This window comes from Cebus imitator, unplaced genomic scaffold (assembly GCF_001604975.1).
Source record: "Cebus imitator isolate Cc_AM_T3 unplaced genomic scaffold, Cebus_imitator-1.0 Scaffold117, whole genome shotgun sequence".
NCBI classification, from domain to species: Eukaryota; Metazoa; Chordata; class Mammalia; order Primates; family Cebidae; genus Cebus; species Cebus imitator.
This window is the reverse complement of record NW_016107432.1, coordinates 6,444,646-6,455,911: the sequence shown is the minus strand read 5'-3', so window position 1 is coordinate 6,455,911 and position 11,266 is coordinate 6,444,646. Positions and strand designations below refer to the sequence as shown.

Genomic DNA, 11,266 nt, shown 5'->3' with positions numbered 1-11,266 from the left:
TTTTTGAGACGGAGTCTTGCTCTGTCACCAGGCTGAAATGCAGTGGCGCAGGCTTGGCTCACTGCAACCTCCGCCTCCCAGGTTCAAGTGATTCTCCTGCCTTAACCTGCCGAGTAGCTAGGATTACAGGTGCTTGCCACCATGCCTGGCTAATTTTTTGTATTTTTAGTAGAGATGGGGTTTCTCTCTGTTAGCCAGGATGGGCTTCATCTCCTGACCTCTTGATCCACCTGTCCTGGCCTCCCAAAGTGTTGGGATTACAGGTGTAAGCCACCGCGCCCAGCCAGTAACTCCCATTTCTAGTGCCAGCCCTCACTGGTGTAGTGCAGTGCTGGCATCCTGGGTGTGCCAGCCGTGTCCCCATGCTCCTGCTATGCTCTTGTGTGCCTGTCCTGGCACTGCCCCTGCTGTGGAGGTGCACTGCAGCCACATGCATTCCCACCCTTGCTGGGCCAGGCCATGCAGCCTGTCCCCATGGGGCCTTGTCACCCAGGTGCTGGAGTTCCTGTGTCCCTGAAGCCCCATGGGGGCTGTGCCTTCAGCTCCTGCCTCTTATTTGTGCTCTTGTGCTTTGGTTCAATGAGTGCCTGTTTCCCAGGCCACGTTCTAGGCCAGTCAGGTGGGGTAATACGGTGAGAGAAATTGTCTTGGGTTATGACTTAGGGTGGGCTTGTAGCCTGGGAGTGGTGGGAGTGGACACCTCAGTCAGTCACACAAGCAAATGTGAACTGTTGAACCGTGGTGTGCTGGGAGGAGGGACACGGGGGCTGTGGAGAGTATGTGTAGAATTGAGATCTGTGGCTGGGTGCGGTGGCTCACGCTTGTAATCTCAGCACTTTGAGAGGCCGATGTGGGTGGATCACTTGAGGTCAGGAGTTCAAGACCAGTCTGGCCAACATGGTAAAACCCCGTCTCTACTAAAAATATAAAACAGCCAGGCATGGTGGTGCGGGCCTGTAATCCCAGCTACTTGGGAGATTGAGAATCCCTGGAACCCGGGAGGCAGAGGTTGTGATAAGCCAAGATTGCACCAGTGCACTCCAGCCTGGGTGACAGAACAAGACTCCATCTCAAAAAACAAACAAAAAAAAGATAGCAATCTGCTCCATAGCTGCTCTTTGGAGGTCTCTGGGGCCAGGGCTTGACAGGTGGGAACATTTCTGCAGTGGACCTGGTTGCCACATACGTGTCTGTAGCAGAACCCGTGTCAGACATTGCAGTACTGGGTGTCCCTTTGAGGTGGTGTGGTGTGCTGGCTGGAGTCCACTAGAGACTCTGTGACTGTGGCCACACGTAGTAATGTATCACTGCCTCAGCTGCTTCATCAGCGAAATGGGATCATCGCAGACGAGCCTAAGACCAGTCCTGAGCAAACGATCTGTGGTGTGGCCTGTGGTTTTGTCAGGAAACTGTCTTCTTGAGTGTACTAACAGATAGGTGTCTTGGTACCATCAGTGGAGTTCCTGGTCTCAGAACGCAGTAACTCAGCGATTGCTGTCCGTGGGAGGAACCCGGGAACTTTTTGGGAGACCGTGTCACTATCTCTTCTGGGGCTATAGCTGCAGCGGTGTTGCTGTGGTTAGATTTGCGTGGCGGAACTCTCCCCTGTGCTCAGGCGAGTGCGCTCAGCTGTCCCTGCTTATGAATGCCACCTGGTCCCTGTTCCATGTGGTCCTCAGGATCCATCCAGACATCAGAATCAGAAGCTCAGCGAGAAGGGCCTGAGGATGGGTTTTCAGAATACCTGGGCTTCTTGGCAAATCTGGGAAACCTTGCTGGAAATGGGATTGGCTGGGAAGCAGCACGGTGGAAGGAGTGTGGCTTTGGAATTCCCACAACCTGCACCATGTCCAGCTCTGTGGTCTTGAGCAAATTCCTTCACCTCCCAGTCAGTTTTCTCATCCTGAAAACAGTACACGGAGGAGCTGGGCACATGTGCCCATTATGCTGTTGACAGACGTCACCCGCTCACCGTTGTCCCTGCACTTTCTGTCTGTGCTGCCTCACCTGAGAAGTGGGGATAATGAGCCCTTCCTTCTGTGGCAGTGGGGACTAAGTGGGTTAGGATGTGAGAAATTTAACACAGATCCAGACATGTAGTAAACTTTTAAGCATCAGTTGCTTCTGGTGATCATAGCCACGTTGCTGTGTCTGCTGCCTTTGCGATTCAGCTGACTGAGCTGTGTGTATTGGATCCTCTTCCCCCTTGAAAGGAAGCATCGCTGGTTATGCAGTTTCTAGATCATTACTAAAGCGTCTGTTGCTTGAAAGTCACACTCAGCCTTGCGCCATAGAAAACAAGTGTCTTTTCTCTTATTCCTTGGCTCCTGTCTCCTTATCTTTCTTTTGATGGCTGTGACATTGTTATTATGAGCCTCTCTGAATTACCTTTGGGAAGATAATGGAATAGAAGAAAAGGGAGTCAAAACAAGTGATGACATGGGCAGAGTCTAGGGTTTTCTTGTCCTAGAGTCTTAAAAATGTTAGAGAAGAGTTTCCATCTAGAGTTTCTTTGAGGGGAAAGGGTTTCAGTGCCAGAATGTTTAGAGCGCACTAAACGTTTTACAGGTGAGTAGAGTTACAGCGAATGTTCATCAGCTCAGCCCAGGGCCTGGCCCACAGCAGGTACCCAGAAGGCTGTGGACGTTGTGAGTCTTTGTTGCAGGCGGGGCTGGGGCTAGAGCTGGCCCTCTGGGCTTCCCAGCCCTGGCTTCTGAGCCATCCCGTTTCCCCACTTTGTCCCCACACTCTCTTGCCTTTTGTTTTCCTTGTCCTCAGTGGATCAGTCTCTGGGTTGTGAAGGATGTGTGGACAGTGTAGCCTAGGAGAACGTGCTCGGAGGAAGAGTGGAGATGGGCAGGTTTGACTTTGGCTGCTGGATGGGGTTGCCTGGGTGAGATCGGAGAAGGGGAGTGACAGGATGGCTGGCCAGTCCTGACCAGAAGCTGCAGGCCCAGGCTACATCTGTCCTTCACCCACACTGTCACTTGCACTGTCACAAGCACCTCTGTCCCAGACTTCAGCTTGAGCTTTAGAGAGAGTGCCTGCCCCTGCGGAGCTCACAGTCTGATGGGGTAGACAGACAAGGCATTTCACGGGCTGTGGGGGCGGGCATGAGTGCTGTTACTGGGGGTGGGGAGGGCTGGCACTGCAGCTGGGAGTGCCGGTTCAGGAGTTCCTGCTGGCTGGGTTCATCGTGAGCCCTCCTGTTTAATCAGTGTGTGACCTTGGGCATGTTACCTCTCTGAGCCTTAAGTAGGGGATAAAACTACTGTATACGGTTAGAGATCAAATAGGTAGGGCATTTAACTCCCTGGCACTCCAGAAGTAGTAGCTTTCTATGGTTCTAACAGAAATATTATCATTTCTAAAAAATAAGTTTTCTAAAGCTTTCTCTAGTTCTCCCATATTGTACTTGTCTCTGTCAACCTGTTGCTGAAGAAGTGAGAGCAGGGCTGCTCTGACTAGCCGATGTTCTGGGAGAGATGCCACTTTGTTGTGGGCAGTCATCCTGCACACTGGAGGGCACCTTACAGCGTCCCTGGCCTCCACCCACGAGATGCCAGCAGCACTCCCCCGGTCGTGGCAGCCAAAACTGTCTCCAGACGTTGCCAGATACCCCAGGGAGGGGCTGGCAGAATCGTTCAGCCTTTGGGAATAAATGTTGGGATTTCCTTCTTTGAAGGAAATTTACTAGCATAACTTGAGGACGATTTTCATTTGTATGGAAGAGAAGGGCCATGTTAAGGGATAATATGAACCCAGTGTAGATTAACAGTATTTATCTAGAAACCTGGACAGCAAATGTAAGAGAAAGTCACATGCTTGTGGCGAGTTTATTTTCCACAGGATTATAGGGTTGGGTTCTATGAAGCCAAGGGTTTAATCTCCTAATCCACGTTGGTCTAGAAGTTAATAATTAGCTTTGATCAAGTACATCGTCTCTTGTGTAACCCCTTTATGGAGCTCTCAGAAGAGATGATCTGAGTGCCCTTTGCTGAGGAGAGGTGTTTGAACTGCATTGAAGGAGAAGGAGCTTGCCCAGTGAAGGTGTGGGGCAGAGGGAACAGCTTGTGGCAGGCTGGGAGGTGGGGGGCACCTGGCTGTGTTTAAAGAACCGGAATGATGGATTTTTCCAGACTGCTTCCCGACGTGGCTGGGAGCTCCTTGGGGCAGAGTCTGTGTCTGGTTCACCCTGGTTCACAGGCAGAGAGGAATGTAGTGGTTGAGAGCGGGGGCTGCTCTGACCCAAGTTTGAACCTCAGCTCTGCCATTTTTATACTGTGTGATCTTGAGAAAGTCACTTGGCCTCTGCCATCCCCAGTGTGTACTTGAGTGACATGGGGTTAATTGCACCTCTTGTTAAGAGTTAATGTGAGGGGGCCGGGTGCTGTGGCTCACGTCTGTAATCACAGCACTTTGAGAGGCAGAGGTGGGCGGATCACCTGAGGTCAGGAGTTCAAGACCAACCTGGCCAACATGGTGAAACCCCGTCTCTACTAAAAATACAAAAATTAGCTGGGTGTGCTGGTGGGCGCCTGTAATCCCAGCTATACTTGGGAAGCTGAGGCAGGAGAATCATGAACCTGGGAGGTGGAGGTTGCAGTGAGTTGAGATTGCACCACTGCACTCCAGCCTGGGTAACACAACCAGACTGCATCTCAAAAAACAAACAAACAAACAAACAAAAAAAAGGAGTCAATGTGAGGGTTAAATCAGATAATACAAGTAAATCTCCAGGTGGAGCACGTACCCAGTGAATAGGTTAGATTTCTGGCCCTACTCTCTGCTTTTGTTGGGATTTCACACAAGATTTCACTTTTTTTTTTTTAAGATTCAGCTGTATGAAAATATTTGAAACCACTGACTTAAGAAACATAAATCTTCAGATAGGTACTTTGTCTGGATATAAAAGTGTCAACCGGAAGTTTTAGTTCCTGTGGTGACTAGGCTTTTGGGATTTGATTCTTTGGAAAGTGACAGTAGTGCTAAGAAAGGAACCTGCGCTGGGGCTTTCTCCCTGGGGAGGTGAGTTAGCTCACCAGTGAGGGGGATGCCGCTGGCAACACATGACTGCCTGAGCCCCCAGTGCAGGGAAGAGCAGGGAATGTTCCGCTTTTGCTAGATGCTGTTCTTCCCTTCTCCAAGGCTGCCTTGCTTGATCCTCAGCAGCCATCTGCAGTAGTGTGGTGTGGGATTTGGTAGCTGGCCTGCCATCCTCCGGATCAACCTCCTTCCCCCCTTCCTGTACTATAGCAGCTGGAGAGTTAAAAATGGTCATTTCTCAGAGTCTCTTGCAGCTAGGGTTCTGGATATCAATTAGATACCATCAGATTCTCCCATGTGAGAGACTGGAGGCAGCAGTTCGGCAGATGCCATTTTTCTTGTCCTTCTGGCTGTTTCCTGCTGCCTGGTGATGTCATAGAGACATGAGGCTCTCCTTCAGTGTCATCCCCGGCCGTCTTCACTCCCTGGGTGTTGAGGCGGCTGTAAGGGAGCCAGTGTCACAGGCAGCCGTGGTGGCTTCCCAGTCCCGGGGTATTGTTGCATCAGATGTGGCAGCTCCCCTGGTGCGTCAGTTCTCTCCTGTTCAGGGAGCTGCTCCTGGGGGCCTAGCTTAGAGCCAACTACCAGCAATTTTGAAATTGTCTAATTCCCTGAGTTAAATTTCTTTCTGCCTGAAATGCCTAGAGTGGTTTCTGTATCCTTCACTGAAAGCTGACTAAGTAAAGTAGGTACCGGGAATTCTCATTTGCATGTGAGGAAACTGAGGCAAGGGTGGTTAAGTGTTTTGCCCAAGGATACAGAGAAATAGAAATAAGTTCATGCTTCTAAGGGTCGTTGGGATTACGTGGGGAGGGAGTGTGCATAGACGTGAAGTGCCAGGCACACCACAGGCATGTTAATGTCTAGTCTGTTTTCCTGTTGCCTGACTGTAATTTACTCCTGCTTTGTCTGTCTCAGCATTAGCACTAGTGAATTGAGATGGAACACTGTAACTATGCCTTTCTGTGCAGTCAGCTCTTTAACATTGCTGGTGACTTTGCCCTGGCGTTATGGATATGTAGACAGCACCTGCTGTGTACCTGCGTGGCTGCTGCTCTATATGAGCTGGTGTGTTGCTTTGCGCACTCCCTGGGTCAGGAGGGAGTCCTGGGTGGTGGTCTCTTGACATCTACCGTGTTTGCTGGTGTGTGGTCTTGGGTGAAGCAGGTGCTTAGTCTCTCTGGGGCTTAGTGTCCTTGTTTGCAAAATGAGCTGAGGAGTACGTACATTACATTAGAGTTGTGATAATGAAAAGACCCGTCTGATCAAGGTGTTGGGATGCAGGTGCCAGGCAGTAGGAAAGCAGGAAGCTTAGAAGAGGGGCAGGCAATGCTGGAGGCCACTGGGTCAGTCTCTCTACTCTGTGGTGAGGATCTGAAGAGAGATATGAACAAAGCAGCGAAGCCCCCCAGGAGCCCGGAAAGAAGTAATAGGCTGAGATGCCAACTGGCCTCCGAAAGTGCTTTCCACCCACACGAGGGTGGAGACGGTGAGGGATCAGCTTGTGCAAAGGGAGGGGAGCAGGGGAGAGCCCAGCCCCTCTGGGAAGGTGCCAGTAGCGTGAGGTGCTCAGGAGGGGCAGGGATAGGAGAGGAGACCAGAGAGGTGGTAGGCTCCCAGATGGGGCACGATTTTGAGGACCACGTGGAGACTCAGGACTCAAAGCCTGTCACCACCAGACAGGGTAAGATGAAAATCTGCACAGGAGTTGATGGGCTGCCTTGATGAGCATGAGTTAAACTTGATAGCCCGACACCGTCAGATGAACAGCTCCCTTTGGAGAAGGCACTTGCCCTGTTCTGAGCTCAGGTTCTGGGCCAGGCACTTCAGTCTCCTTCTAAAGCATTTCACAGCTCACTGGAGACAGGTTTGGAAAGACTAACGGCACAGACCGCAGAGCTGCGATTTGAACATTCACTTGTTAACTCCTGAGTCCATGCATGCTGTTTCTACAGAAGACACCACCCTGTCTCTTGTGACACGTGTACCATGATCAGAAAGGGGGAAGCTCGGGGCTGGGAGAGCAAGAGGAGATGAACGGGAAATCAGAAGTGCAGTGGCGATTTTGCAGGGCATTGTTGGAGCTGTGACACTCCGTGAAAGGGAGGAAGTAAGCAGAGCTCTAAGCTGGGTCAGGGCGGCCAGCTGGGTGGCATCTGTCAGGGTACTGCAGCTCCTCCCTGGGAAGGCGGTTGGAGACTTGCTTCTCAAGCCGTCGCAGGCCAGCAGGTTGAGCATGCTTTCCTCCAGTTACTCCAGGCATTTGACGGTGTGGGAGTGAGGTGGGAGTGAGGCTGGAGTCAGCCTGTGTCACGAGGCCTGCTGCTGGGTTGGTGGCCTCATGGGCTGGTCACTGCAGGGGAGGGAGATGCGGGAGGATCACTGCAGGTACCCCCTGGAGGCCTTGAGCCAGAGAGAAGCAGGGAGGGTTTTAGCGAGCAAGAAATTTGTAGGATGCTTCCCGTTATTCCTCACTAAAAATCTGTGAGGAGCCACTGCGCCCGGCCTTGCTCTGGGTCTTCTGACCCTGTTTCGATTCCCCCATCGCAAGGGTTGACGTTCCTTGGTTGTGTGTTCTCATGCCAGGCAAATTCATCAGCTTGATGACCTCTTGATTGCAGAATGTCTGCACTTTTTTTCCAGTCACGGGTTTACACAGCTGGGCTCTTACCTAGGGTTGATTCAGCACCTGGGAGGTCACTGGTAACCATAACCGGAGACCTTTCTTTACATCCGGCTGAGCTTCAATTTGAGGTTGCAGTTCACCTCTGGAGAGGTGCCACTGATGGTGTCACTGCACACAGGGCTTAAAGGAGCCGTAGGACACCAGCTGCGTGTGCGCCGGACACACAGGAGGTTGTCTGGTGACTGCTGCAGATGCTGTTTGCAGACCTGGCCAGTGTCAGGCCATGTTCAGAAAGAACGGCTGGGCTTGTGAGGGTGTGCTGCTTCCCTGTGCTTTGCTGGGCTTTGTTTTCTCTTGGCAGCAAATCACAACAATAATGATTCTTTTTTTTTTTTTGAGACAGAGTCTCACTTTGATTGCCAGGTGCCATCTTGGCTCACTGCAACCTCTGCCTCCCAGGTTTTTAAGCGATTCTCCTGCCTCAGCCTCCCGAGTAGCTGGAACTACAGGTGCGTGCTACCACGCCCAAATAATTTTTGTATTTTTAGTCGGGGTTGGGGGGGGGCTCACTGTGTTGGCCAGGATGGTCTTGATCTCTTGACCTCATGATCCGCCCCCCTCAGCCTCCCAAAGTGTTGAGATTACAGGCATGAGCCACCACACCCGACAGTGATCCATTTTTTGAGTGGCTGCTGTGTACCAGGCACTGTGCTATGTTCTTAAATATGTTTCTCACCATACATACTTAAAAAAAAAACTTACTGAGCATCTGCCATATGCCAAGGCAGTATTCTAGGTGCTTGGAATTCATTTGTGAACAAAACAAAGCCCCTGTCCTTGCAGAGCTTATGTTCTAGCAGAGGGCGCTGATGATAAACACAGTGAGTACATGGAGGGTATGTGCTGGCTGACCGAAGAGCTGCGGAGAAAGTGAGCAAGCAGGGGTGGTACGAGTCCTGGGAGGACTGGAGAAGACAGGTTACACAGTGAATAGGCTGCTCGGGATATGCCTGAAGGAGGAGGAGAGATTGAAGCAAAGACTTGAAGGGGGCCAGGTGCGGTGGCTCATTCCTGTAATCTCAGCGCTTTGACAGACCAAGGAGGGCAGGTCACTTGAGGTCGGGAGTTCAAGACCAGCCTGGCCAACATGGTGAAACCCTGTCTACTAAAAATACAAAAATTAGCTGGGTGTGTTGGCATGCACCTATAATCCCAGCTGCTAGGGAGGCTGAGGCAGGATAATAGCTTGAGCCATTCAGGCTTGAATCATGTTGGAGGTTGCACTGAGCTGAGATCACGCCACTGCACTCTAGCCTGGGTGACAGAGCAAGACTCTGTCTTAAAAAAAAAAAAAAAAAAAAAAAAAAAAAACACCTGAAGGTGTCAGTCACAAAGTTAACCAAGCAGGTACTTGGGAGGAGAGTGATCCAGTGAAGGGGAAGGACGAAGCAGGCCTGATGCATTTGAGCACAGAGGCCCTGGGGATGGACGTCACATCGGTGGGACCCGGTTCTGTATGGGCATATGGGCCATTGAATGATGTTGGCTTTGACTTAGAGTAAATGGGGAGCCACTGCAGAGTGTTTGTCTTCTTGAGGTGGGGTCTTGCTACGTTACCCAGCGTGGAGTGCAGTGGCCATTCACAGGTGCAGTCATAGTGTAATGTGGCCTTGAACTCCTGGACTCAAAACGGTCATCCTGACTCAACCTCAGAATAGCCGGGCCTACTGCACCACTGTGCTTGGCTCAGCTGCAGAATTTTGAGGGAGGAGTTGTCCTGGTTTTCTACTGCTGCGTAACGAATAACCGCACATTTGGTGGCTTAAACAACATGGCTGTCCATCACAGTGTGGCTGGGTTCCCCTCGGGCACTTATCAGGATGAACCAGCATGGTGGCGGCCGCATCCCTGTCTGAGGTCTGGCTAAGGAATTGTCTGCATCCAGGCTCACTCAGGCTGTTGGCAGAGCTTGTTGCTTGCAGCTATGAATTCAACCCCTTATTTCCCTGATTGCTGTCAGCCAACGGTCACTTGCAGCTCCTGGAAGTCACCCAGATTCCTTGCTGTGTGGCCCCTCCATATTGAAAACCAGCAACAAGGATTCTCTTGTGTCGAGTCTGTCTTACCCTCTAAATCTCTTTCCAAAAAGAGCACTGATTGCTTCTAAGGGCTCACTGAAATTGCATAAGGCCCTCTGAGAATTACCTCTTTTTCTTTTCTTCTTTCTTTCTTTTCTTTCTTTCTTTTGCCTTGCTTTGTCACCCAGGCTGGATTTCAGTGGTGCCATCATAGCTCACTGCTTGAAATCCCAGGCTCAAGCCATCCTTGCACCTCAGCCTTCAGAACAGCTGGGATCACAGACATGAGCCATCACACACAGCTAATTTTTAAAAATTTTTGTAGGGACATGGTCTCACTTTGTTGCTCAGGCTGGTCTTGAGCTCCTAGCCTCAAAAGATCCTCCTGCCCTGGCTTCCCCAAGTGTTGGGGTTGAACCACCATGACTCACTGTGCCTGGCCTACCTCTCTTAAAGAAAGTCACACAGTGACTGATCACAGATCGACTGTCCCATCGTACTCCTAGTTTAGGCCCATGTTCAAAGGGAGGGATTTTACAGGGTATGACCATCCAGGAGAGGGAATCTTAGAACTCTGCCTTTCATAGGAGTAGCAATTTCATTGAGTCCTAAACAGAATGCCCTGAGGTGCCGTATCGAGAGGAGGCATTCGGACAGGGGAAGGGCAGAGCAGGGCGTGCTAGGAGGCTGTTGCAGGAGTCCAGACAAGAGGTGATGTTGGCTTCGCCCGGGTGGTAGCTGTGGGAGGGTGTGATTTGAAGAATGGATGTGGGTGCAGAGAAGACAAAGGAGGCAAAGATGACTTCTAAGACTTTTGGCCTCAGCCAGTGGAAAATAGAGTTGCCAAGTTGGAGAGAAGATGAGGGGTGGAGTTTGAGACATCTTAGACATTTACAGGAAGGAGGTGGAGCAGGTGACTAGACGGGACCCTGGCAAGAGTGGGGCTGGATGGGTGGTATACACTGAGTCGTTGGCACTGGAAGGTGTTTGAAACCAGGTGCGATCTCCTTGGAAACAAGCGGACAGAGAAGAAGGCCAAGGAGTGAGCCTCAGGTCTGCCAGCACCGCGAGATCTGGGAGGGGAGGAGGAAGCAGCAAGAGCGAGAAGGCAGGGCTGGTGAGCCGGGAGGGCACGAGTGTGGGGTCTGGAAGCCAGGTGTGGGCTCGGTGAGCATGGGCGTCACCGAGGGGAGGGGCAACTGGGCAGAGGTTGCTGAGAGGGCAGGGCAGATGAGGACTCAGAATTGACTGTTTAAGCACTTCGGGAGGCCGAGGCAAGTCAGGAGTTCGAGACCAGCCTAGCCAACCTGGCAAAACTCCGTCTCTACTAAAAATAACAAAAATTAGCTGGGTGTGGTTGTGAGTGCCTGTAATCCCAGCTACGTGGGAAGCTTAGGCATGAGAATCAATTGAACCCAGAAGGTCGAGGTTGCAGTGAGCTGAGGTTGCGCCACTGCACTCCAGCCTGGGCGACAGACCAAGACTCTTGTCTCAAAAAAAGAAAAAAAAAAAAAGG

The 11,266-nt window shown here is 51.3% G+C and overlaps 1 protein-coding gene across 4 annotated transcripts in view; it reads left to right on the top strand.

Annotated features, from left to right (window-relative positions):
* TBC1D14 (TBC1 domain family member 14) overlaps nucleotides 1-11,266 on the top strand; it is a 126,012-nt gene that overhangs the window by 15,383 nt on the left and 99,363 nt on the right. The gene's annotated exons all lie outside the window — the stretch shown is intronic.